A 10763-nucleotide genomic window follows, 5' to 3' on the forward strand; every position below is an offset into this window, starting at 1 on the left:
CTTAGCACAATGTCTTTGGGTTCATCTGTATGTAGCAAGTACCAGTAGTTCCTTCTTTCCAATTACTGAATTGTTTTGCATTATATGGATATGTAATACTTTTTTCCCTAGTCTTGTCACCAGTGGCTGAACATTTGTATAATTCCCTAACTTTAAATAGCACTTTTACATTTACAAATCACTTCAGCAAATATTATCTTTTTTTTTTTTTACACAAAGACAATTATTTAAGACCTTTATTAACGGGTGCTTGCCGTTTGTTGATTTTTTTTGAAAAAATCAAGTTGTAAACTTTTTATTACAAATTAAAAATGAGGTTCTTAAAAATCTCAACTTGACCAGATATGAAACAATTTAAAAACCTTTAAAGGTGTATTGAGAAAAACCAGGTTTGTTTTTTTTTTTTAAAAACACGTTTGTCATTACCAAAAAGACGTCTTTAGGTAAAAATAATAAAAACCCCATGCTGCATAGATAATGCAGATAGTTCTATTTATCTGGTCAGTGGGCAAAAAGCAAGCACTTAAGGTCTTCAGCTCCAATCTTTTGTTCATTTCTTATTGCTGGAATTTCATCTTCATTTCTTCGTGTTGGATGACTAAACCGGATGATGGTAGAGATGGTAAGCCGGCATTTACTCAGCCCCGCCCTGCTCAGCCTCGGGAGCGGACGAATTTTCAGCTGGTGGATCGGCTGCTTTTGTCTCTTCGCCATCTTGTGGTTTAGGGTTTTCTGGGCGTCTGCGTCGGTAATTGAAGTTGCGGCGGTACCGACGTTGAGGTGGCTGCTGACCTTGGGTCTCATCTCCTTGATTTTCCTTATCTTCCTCATTGCCATCCTCTCTAGGCTGTCTTCGGCGAGGAGGACCCCTGCGGAATCGTGGTCTCTAACCCCGATACATACTCTGTCTCACTGGTCTACCTTGTTCTCCTGCACCCTGGTTGTCAGCACCCTCCATCACTTCTCCCTGCACAGGAGGGTTGGAATACGGTGGTCGACGCCCATAGGGTCTCCGCATGTAGTAAGGTGGGAACCGTCACCTGCGGTAGGGCTGGCGCTGTTGGGCCTGGCCTTCGGGAGCACTTTCCGATCCCTCGTTCTTTCCCCCACTCTCACTATTCTGGTAATTCTGTTGGGAATTGCTTGGAGGACCCCTGCGATGTGGACAGCGTCTATAATGTTTACGGTCTGCTGCATGTTTACTGCCTTGCACTGGAACTCCACCAGGGCCTGTCACATTTGCTGCCTCCGCACCCTTTTCTCCTTCAACAACATCAAACTCCACAGTCTCTCCATCTCCTACACTGCGAAGGTACTTCCTGGGGTTATTCTTCTTTATGGCAGTCTGGTGTCCAAATACATCTTCCTTGGTGTCATTCCTGTTGATGAAACCATATCCGTTTCTTACACTGAACCATTTTACTGTTCCCAAAACCTTCGTTGCGATGACTTTTTTGTCCCCGCCGGCAGGCGCCGCCGATGTGAGGCCGCCCGGGCCGCCGCTCCCTGCGCCGAGGCTCGTGGTGCCGGGCTTGGTGTCGGCAGCGCTGAGGGCGGGGGCGGCGGGGGGGGCGGGGCGGCGGGCGGCTGCTGGGTCTCGGCCTGGCTGCTCATGGTTGCGGTGATGGTGACTGGGGCCGGCTGCGGCAGATGCGGCTCCTCCCGGGGTGTGATGGTAACTAGGCCGGCGGCGGCGGTGGAGCTGCTCAGGGCTCTCTGGGGTCCGCTCTCCGCTCCCGCTACCGATCGAACTCCAGCATATATTATCTTAATTGACCCTCACAAATCAGGGGAGAAGTCAAAGCAGGTTGCTGTTCTTACTTTATCATGACAATAAGGATGGTAATAGTAGCTGGCATTTATGGAGTTCTTCCTATGTGCAGTGCTGCTCTAAACATACTATGTGTATTAACTCATTTAATCTTTCCAACAACATTTGCGGAGAGGGCTATTATTATCCTCATCTTTTAGATTGGTAGATTGGTTCAAAGAAGTTAGGCAACATTCCCAAATCTTTGTAGCCAGAGAATGGCAACACTGAGGTTTAAAACCTGGCTGGCACCAGGAGTGAGGCCTAGAGAAGTCAGCAGATAAATTATTTAAGGCCATCATCAGTACATGGAGGTGTACTTTCAATGTAGATATATTCAATATAAAATTGTTTATCAGATCCCCAAGAATTTTAGAGAAATCTGACACCTTAGACATTAATATATAGTATACTTTTTTTTTTTTTTTTGGTACAGATAAGGATATAAGCTGTGAAAAGAAAGATAGGTATGGCCTTTTCCAAAGTCACACGTCTGGTCAGAGGCAGGGTCTGCATTAGATCCCAGGTCTCCTGACTTCAAAGTTGGTACTTTCGTCATTAGTATCCTCCTTAAAGATTGATACAAAGCCTGGTGTGCTGGGAGACAGAAAAAGAGTGAGCTTGTATTGAATATACTGAAACTGAAAGAAAGAGCATCATGGAGACACAATTGCTCTTCTTTGAATCTGCGGTGCAAAGAGTGCATGTCTGGGAGCTCCAAACCTACTTTAGTTCCAGCAAATTCTTGAATACATAGGTGACTGGGTCAACATGGGAATTCCATGTGTCTATACAGAGAGAATTAGCCACAATCCTTTCAGAAAGTGTTGGTATTAAAAAATGTTTTTTTTTTTTTAAAGATTTTATTTATTTATTTGAGAGAGAGAGAGCATGAGTGGGAGCAGAGGCAGAGGGAGTGGGAGAGGGAGAAGGAGACTTCCTGCTGAGCAGGGAGCCCAATGCCAGGCTTGAGATCATGACCTGAGCCAAAGGCAGACGCTTAAGCAACCGAGCCACCCAGGCACCCCTAAAAAAGGTTTTAAATTAAAGTTAATTACATAAGGCTCTGGAAATTATTATTAACAATACTTCCCAAAGCAAGTCCTTGGAAGGAAAGTAGATTGAGTTTCTCACAAGAGTCTCTCTTAAAATTTCAGCCCTAGGAACTTCAGACATCATAATGGCAGCACCAATGGTGAAATATTCTGATATTTTACCTTTCCCTCAGTGGATTTCCAACTCCTTCCTTTCTTCTTACATTTTGAGTAAGGGTCCCTAATGTTATAGCTTAAATGGTTCTCCATGTGGGAGGTGGTTCAAGCCTTCTCCTCACCGCTGTCTTGTTCTCCATGGCCATGCTGCACGGTGAAGGAAAGACTGTGCCTGCCCCAGCACTGTTGGGGAGCTGTTGGGCAGTACAGGATGCAGAGCTGACTCCCTCCAGGCAATGAATTCTCTCTTCATCATAGCTTCAGCAGACTCGGCTTTACATCCTAGGCTCTAGAGGCACAATGTCGAGGCTTGATTTTCACCTCCCCATATTCTTTTCTTACCCAAACAGGCCTATTCAGAGATTTGAGTTATTCACATTTTTTCCTATTAACCCTACAGGTGAAGATCTATAGCATTTCATGGAGGAGGCAGGATTTAGGATGGTCTGGAAGGAATGATGAGTACGACTGGACAAATTTTGGGAAAGTCCTATTCTGAGCAGAGGGGCGATTTATGCTAGCTAATGTGTGAAATTCATTTGAATCATAAGATAAAGTGTTCAGCGCATAAAATAGTTCAGTGTGACTGACCTTGGGGTGTGTGTTTAGGGGTCAGGGCTGGGGTAATGTTTTGGAAATTATCCTTGAAAGGAAGAGGAACCCTGCCAGTCACCGTAAGGAGTATGAAGGATCTTAATCTGGATTGGATCACAGCAGGTCAAGACTGCAAGCAAGGAAAACCAGAGCTATTGCAATAATTATGTGTGAAGTTATATGAAGCAGAAATAAGACAGAGGTTATGGATACTATAGAAATAGGGGAGTATTTGAGACAGACCTAATAAGGCAAAATCAACAGGATTTGGTGACCAACTAGAGAGGAGGGGCAGGAGGGAAAAGGAATGTTGGAATTTCACTTGTTTCTAGGCTGGGAGATCAAAAAATGCAAAAATAAAAAGAAAGTAAGTAGAAGAACCCAGAAGGCCATTTTGAATACAAGTGTCTAGAGGTCTGTGACAGACCTCTTGAGCAGACAGAGCCAATTCAGCGGCTTCCTCAGGTTTGTGTTCTGCTTTTGTGCAGACCGTCTAATTGTTGGACCAGAGAGTGGCAGGTTCTTGTTCTTTATCAGAAAAGTTCTACACACTGATTTCAGTTCAACACTCTGATTAATTGAAAGTCATTTTACTGGTAAGAAAAAGGTGGGTGAAGGATAGGTAGGTTTGAGGAGAGGAGAAGAAAACATGAGAGAAGGAGATTTCACTTATTAACTCTATTCTTTCTGATGTGTTTCCCTGGCACAGCGGTTTCTAAACCTGGAGACGCATCACAATCATCTGGGGAATGTAAAAATTAGAGCACCAAAACCCAGACCCTGCTCTAGACCTACCGAATTAAAATCCCTGAGGCTGTGGCCCCCAGTGGCCCTGGAAGCTGTGTTTTTCAGAGACTTCCCCAAATGATTCCTCAATGTGTTAAAAAGAAAACGAAAGGACTCAGATACAATGTATTTTTGACATAGTAGTTTTGTCTTAGAATAGGTTTTCTCTAACTGTTCAGATTATACAGACCTTCTTTTACCCTGCTGGACGTTTAATTGTTGTTTTCGTCTGCTCAGGCTGCCATAACAAAATAACACAGACTGGGTGGCTGGAAAAAAAAAAAAAGAAATGTATTTTCTCATGGTTCTGGAGACCGTAGAGTCCAAGATCAAGGTTCTAGCAGAGTTCAGTTTCTGGTAACACTTTCTTTTTGGCTTGCAGATGGTTGTGTTTCTCTGCCCTCACATGGTGGCAAGAGAGAAAGAGACAGACAGAGAGACAGAGATGGTTGGGGGGGAGGGAGGGAGAGAGGGAGAGAGGCAGAGAGAAACATATCTTTTATAATGACACTAGTCCTGTGGGATCAAGTTTGTACCCTTATGATTTCATTGAACCTTAATTACCTCCTTAAAGGCCCTATCTCCAATACAGTCACATGAGTGGTTAAGGTTTCAACGTATGAATTTTAGGCTGACACAGTTCAGTCCATAGCAGTGGTCTACAAAGCCAATTTCACCATCTCAAGTGAGATTTGCAACAACAATAAGACATACATACATGCAGAGTGTCATTCTAGCTTCTCTTCATTACAGTTATTAACACTCTACCTACTTTCTCACCACTGTTTTAAAATTTTACAAAGCAGAAATTTAAAAAAATCTGTGAAATCAAGAAACAAAATTCTTTATAAAGCATCAAAGTGATGCATCCCATTGTTTGGTAGGACATATCAGAGTAATCTTAGCAATCTGGGATAGTAGGGTTAGTCCAACTCTTGATTCTTGGACCACTTGCACAGAATTATAGACTTTTATAATTTGTTTAAGGATTAAAATAATCATTTTGTATTTCAGGTAAAAATAGTTTTGTTAGCATATAATAATAACCATAATATCCATGTAGCAGGGTTATGGTGGAACCAAGATCCAAATCCAAGTTTTCTGAGACAAATTTTGTGTTTTTTTCCAACCCAGCTTGACTTCTTATTTCCTGCCATTGTTCTAATACAGTATTGTTCTACTAATTTCCTGGAACGTCAGAACAAAGTACCACAAGCTAGCTGGCTTTGAACAACAGAAATGTATTCTCTCACAGTTCTTGGGTGTGGAAGTTCAAAGTCAAGGTTTGGGCAGGGTGATGCTCCCTTTGAGATTCTGGTAGACCCTTCCTTACCTCTCCCAGCTTCTAGTGGTGGTCAGCAGTCCTGGGTGTTCCTTGGCTTCCAGCTCTATCAGTGCAGTCTCTGTCTCCTTTGTCATGTGGTGTTCTCGCTGTGTCTCTGTCCTTATGTGGCATTTTCCTCTTCCTACAAGGAGACCGGTCATATTGGATTAGGGCCCACTCTAATGACCTCATCTGAACTGAATTACATCTGCAAAGATCCTATTTCTGAACAAGATCACATTCACAGGCACAAGGAGTTGGGACTTCAACATATCTTTCTGGGGACATGATTCAACTCATAATATCTGGTAATCCAGCAAGAGCTCCTGGATTTCTGTACCAGACAATCACCTTTGTCTCCACATTAATACAGTATGCTATCTCACTGAGGAGACTGTTCTATAATTTAGACAACATTATTAATTTAAACAGTTCTTTAAACTAAAAAGAAAATGTCTGTTAATTTATAGTTGATTGCTATGTATTCCTTTTAGGAGTAGAAAGTATTATTTTATGGAGGAAAAAAAAGATAATCAGAATTCTTAAGTGCCTGAATTCAGAAGGGTTTTTATGTATCTACAGGAACACAAACTCTGGAGTTTGTGGAGTTAAAATTTTTTTCCTCAGTATAACCATGGGCATTGATCTTGATGGTACCACTGATAGTAGATTTCTTCCTTATTTTTTTTTTCTTCTTCCTTATTTTTTAAGCTTTTATCAAGTCTCTGCAGTGCACCAGGATTTCAACAGAACAAATAAGATGCTGTCTACCTTCAAATGACACTCACCCTTGCTTTCCCTCCAGAGGGAAAGCACCAACAAAAACTATCTTTGTCCTTGGCAAGACATAATTTAAAAGATATACTGTACCAAATAGGAGAGTGGTAAAAAGATCAACAGAGAGACAGAGAGAGAGAAAGAAAAACTCTAACAAATAGTAATATTCCTCTTGCATTCATGTTAGGATAATTTATTCTGTTGTTTAGAGAGACATTGATAGTATATTTTTTGTTTCAAGGTTTTTAATACTCTTTTTACCTTTGAATCCATTTTTGCTTTCTAATACCTTTTTGTAAATTTATTTTATTTTTTATTTTTTTTAAGATTTTATTTATTTATTTGAGAGAGACAGAGAAAAAAACGAGCAGGGGGCGGGGCAGAGGGAGAGAGAGAGAGTGAGAAGCAGACTCCCTGCTGAGCAGGGAGCCTGATTCAGTGCTTAATCCCACGACCCTGGGATCATAACCTGAGCTGAAAGCAGACGCTTAACCACCCGAGCCACCCAGATGCCCCTAATTTATTTTTTAAAAGATTTTATTTATTTATGTATTTGAGAGAGAGTGAGTGAGAGAGTGCAAGTAGGGAGAGCGGCAGAGGAGAGGCAGAAGCAGGCTCCTGCTCAGCAGGAAGCCCGATGCCAACCAGGCTCAATCCCAGGACCCTAGGATCACGACCTGAACTGAAGGCAGATGCTTAACTGACTGACCACCCAGAGGCCCCTCTAATACTTTTTTTCTTTCTTTTTTTTTTTCAAAGTGGCCCCTCTAATATCTCTTTTCTTTTTTTTTTCCTAAGATTTTATTTATTTATTTGACAGAGAGAGAGCACAAGCAGGAGGAACAGCAGAGGGGGAGGGAGAAGCAGACTCCCTGCTGAGCAGGGAGCCTGATGCGGAGCTTGATCCCAGGACCCTGGGATCATGACCTGAGCTGAAGGCAGATGCTTAACGACTGAGCCACCCAGGTGCCAACCCCCCAATACTTTTTTAAAGCCAGACCTGATGTTCTTTCTCTGAGACCCAGCTTCATGAACTGGTAGATCAAATTTACAATCTGGAGCTGACAGTTCAGAGGCCGAGATGACTACACAGATGTGGGTACAATGGCTGTTCATTAAGTCCCCTAAGATTACACCATGTCTCAGGATCAGATTTTCTAAAGTTCAGAAAAATCATAGTGCACTGTCAGAGTGAGGTTGCACAATCTCTTGGATGTAAATGAGATCAAAAGACAATGTTTTGTATCCTATTTTGATTAAGCTTATAGAGAGAACTATACAAATCTATGCAAAAAATTCAAGATTGCTTAGTAAGCTTAGGAGAGTTTCTGTCTTTGTGTTTGGCTGGGCATTGCCAACACGTTCATAAATAGTCACTTAGTGGTGTATTTGAACAGATTTTAATATGGACGGTGGATAAGTCACAAATCTGACTTTTGGTGCTCCTAGATGCATTCCAATGCTGACCCACTATCAAGTAATGATGGAGAGAAAAAAGGCAAGATTTAAGAAGGTCTCAGTTGGCAAGGATATTACATCATATGCTACCTAAGTCTTCACATTGGTTAGTCTGATTTTTTTTTTAAGATTTTATTTATTTATTTGAGAGAGAGAGAATGAGAGACAGAGAGCATGAGAGGGAGGAGGGTCAGAGGGAGAAGCAGACTCCCTGCTGAACAGGGAGCCCGATGTGGGACTCGATCCAGGAACTCCAGGATCATGACCTGAGCCGAAGGCAGTTGCTTAACCAACTGAGCCACCCAGGCGCCCCGGTTAGTCTGATTTTGTAGAGATTCAAGTGGAAGAGTTTTTCCAAACAAGCAGAGTCCGTCTCATTTTCACCCTGCCATCGCTGCCTGTGCTTGTGAGCATGAGAAGAGCTTGCTGGCTGAACCACCAATCGACTCTATTTTGCTTATTAACTGTCCTCAGTTGAACTTGTCCACTTAGCTGACTCCATGATTTAGCTTTGGGCACTGCTCTATAAACTGTATGAAAACAGTGTTTGCAAACAGCATTTGCTGTTTTCTAGGAATCCTTGTCACCTACAGGACAAAGTCCAAACATCTTAGCTTTGCCTTCAAGGCCCTGTCCAAATACATCTCTTCGCCTGTGCCCACAGCCAAACCAGTTCATTGCTGTTTGGACAGGCCCAAGCCTTCTCTCCACCAGCCCTTTGTGCATGCTGTTTATTATGCTTGAAATAAGTAACAGGTGATTTAAGTTCTTTCCATTCTTCAAGTTGTACCTCCTTCGTAAAGTCTGTAAGAGATATTCCTTCGATTTAGCCTTATGATGATCTCACCTAGGGGATTTATTTGAAAAAAGGCAAAGCAAACTTTAATGAAGGGAAGGGAAAAATACAGATGTTTTTCCTTCCCTTGAAAAGAGTCACAGACTAGCATTCAAGTCTTTTGGCTCAAAAGGAATCAGGAATTATGAGATAACATCGTATTGGTCAGCAGGACGCAGGTGGAAGAATGTTCTGATTTAGTGAACCTGTTGTTAGTGCAACCAATAGTAGCTACACCTCCTGACCTCCTCCTTGTCTTAGGAGGAAGAAAGCCAATAACAGATTTCCTCCTATGCAGCATATCTGATATAACTGCTTTAAGGTAAACAGTTGAGCATTAGTAGCAGCTGGTTTTCCTCTGGAAGATCGAAGTCAAGGAGACAGGGACAGTTTTCATGGTCATAGTCCAGGGCTGCAGCAGTGGCCTTATATCTATTCCAAAAAGGATGGTATTACTCTAGCTCTCCTGTAGATACATAATTCTAAAGCCTGAAGACTTTCACCTTTTACCTTTGGCCAACACTCTCAACTTCAAGGCTGGATTTGAAATAATGGCTCTAGTAGGAACCTGCATCCTCAATCTTGTCATTGCCAACAGATACACCTTCCATCTTAAACCCTGTTAAGGCTGCAGTTTTATGAACACCTCTTAATACTGCTCTAGTTGAGAGTACAGAAGCAATGGTTGCTTCTATAGCTTGGAGGTTTCAAACTGTGGGTCTCTCATTCAACTTAGATTACAGACTTCAGGCAGAGAACACCTCCCTTCCTAAAGCAGTGTTTCCTTTAATCTCAGTTTATAGGCTTGGTAGCTCTGATCTGAGTTTGTGTCTCCCTTGTAGACTTTACTAAAAGTGACAAATAAGAGCCCACACATGGATCGCTATGAATATTCCAACTATTTCCCTTGACACTGGAGTCTCTATCAGAACATGAACATACTTCCAAAGTACAGAGGCAAGCATTTGACTAAGTATTTTGCTACCTCATTGTAAAGATCACCAGCTTTCTAGCTGCTGTTCCTCCACTAACTCTTGACATTCTTTGGCTTAAGTTCTTAGTAGCATTCCACTTTCAAGTACCAGTTTCTGTGTCACTAAGATTTTATTTGTCTATTTATAAGAAAAATTTCAATGACTAGCTCAAGCAATATAGAAATTTATTTCTCTTTCATGTTAAAGAAGTCTGGAGGCAGGAAATTTAGGACCAGAACTCAGTGTACAATTTCTCTTCTATCCCATCCTTTGTATTTAGATTCCAGCTTTCGAGGTTGCCTCATGGTGCAAAGTGGCAACTGGGATTCCAGACATTTTGTTCAAGTTTTAGACAGAAATAATATAGAGGACAAAAGGACAACAAAATCCCCTCCTTGTTGAGTCTGTGTCCTTAATAGTGAGTAGGGAATATACTCTTTCATTTGGCATACTGAGGCTTATAATTAAACCAGGATTCTGTTTGTAGGTAGGAGAAATTGGACATTGTATAGACAACTATCGCACTATTTCTCTGGCACTTAACTAGCCATTATGCCAAACACTAAATATAGTAGTAAGCCCCTGAAGATACACCTTACAAGTACAAAGCAAAAATGCCCCAAACTACTCATGACAAAATGACTTGTATTAGTAAAATACTAAAAACAATCTAAATACCCACTCTTAGATTAGTTGAGCAGCCAAAAAATGGTATAATTTGCCATTGTGAAGTGACAACACAGATCTTTATGTAACTATATGGAATCATTTCCAGAATATATCATTAAATAAAGCAAGGTGCCAACAGGGCATGCAGTGAACTTGCTTTTGTGTAATAAAGAATAAATAAATAAGAGCACACACACACATTGCTTAGATTTCAAAAAAGAAACATAGGAATGACAACCTAGAAAGTAAAGAAAGTGATTACATAAGCAGGTGGGTGAGAATTGAGGAAGGGTTAAGGCTGGGAACTAGACTTCTCTGAATATAC

At 41.6% G+C, this 10763-nt stretch overlaps 1 pseudogene across 1 annotated transcript; it reads right to left on the minus strand.

The window, feature by feature from the left end:
- Nucleotides 1-235: 235 nt before the first annotated feature.
- Nucleotides 236-1734, minus strand: LOC110583154 (annotated as a pseudogene). Its single transcript, XR_002480491.2, has one exon. The product of XR_002480491.2 is annotated as a Y-box-binding protein 1-like (transcript).
- Between the last annotated feature and the right edge of the window lie 9029 nt (nucleotides 1735-10763).

The sequence above is a fragment of the Neomonachus schauinslandi genome, chromosome 8, assembly GCF_002201575.2.
Source record: "Neomonachus schauinslandi chromosome 8, ASM220157v2, whole genome shotgun sequence".
In the NCBI taxonomy this organism is placed as follows: domain Eukaryota; kingdom Metazoa; phylum Chordata; class Mammalia; order Carnivora; family Phocidae; genus Neomonachus; species Neomonachus schauinslandi.